This window comes from Adiantum capillus-veneris, chromosome 16 (assembly GCF_014529385.1).
Source record: "Adiantum capillus-veneris isolate H3 chromosome 16, ASM1452938v2, whole genome shotgun sequence".
NCBI lineage: Eukaryota > Viridiplantae > Streptophyta > Polypodiopsida > Polypodiales > Pteridaceae > Adiantum > Adiantum capillus-veneris.
The window spans coordinates 22,028,254-22,029,239 of NC_140946.1; positions in this window are offsets into that span (position 1 = coordinate 22,028,254).

The window sequence follows — 986 nt, forward strand, 5'->3', positions numbered from 1 at the left end:
GAGGTTATGGTAATAGGAATTTGATTCTAAAGAGAGAAATTGAGCCATATATGTGTAGAGATGATAATTTTTGAGCTATGGAGTAAGGGAGAGATGGGAATGGTGAAGAAGATGAAACAGGGATCAAACATAATACGATAGATCAAATCTACAACTTTAAATAGAAACATTGGTGAGTCTATTAGGGATTGTGCAACTTGAATGAAACAATACATTGCCAGATGCCTAGGGCTAGAGATACCTACAGAAGAACGACTCGTATCTTTGTTTCTAGAGGGACTGTTAAACAAAGAACTTCATTCTATTCTCTATAGCAAGAAGCATACAACCCTAGAAGAGTGTGTGTCAGATGCTATTGACTTAGGAGACAATTGTGATATTTTCAACGAAGAGGATGTCCCTAAGTATAACCAAAGTGAGAAAACAACATCCACTAAACCAGCGCAAGTGGGAATGGTTGCTGCAACACCACTTTCATCCATAGAAGATATGCTTGGGATGAACGACATGATCAACAACATGCAAAAACCACCTGTGAGGGGACCAGGACAAGGGATACCTCAATAGGGACAATCAATTAGGCCACAAAAATGGTGTGCAATCGAGGGTAAATGGACAAACCATGAGACCCACGAGTGCTAATTCTGACCAAAGTATGATGGGAATGTTCAATACGTGCCTATGAGACCCCATGGAAAACCCATGTACAGATGTCAGCCTAATATGGCCCAAGCTCAAAGACCACCGATGGGTATGGAAAGACCTCAACCTATGTTGGATCAACAACCTCCATATCCAGGGCATAATGCAGTGCCTGTAAAGTATATGCATCCCGAAGGAGTCATAGATGAACAAGCACTTGTGCTTGTTACACCCTATGCTGGGCCTAGTCCATCTACAATAATGGTAGAGGGAGATTGGTATAATTCACATCCACCACCAATGGAGGAACCTGTGACTTATGATCCACCAGAGCTCGCACCAAT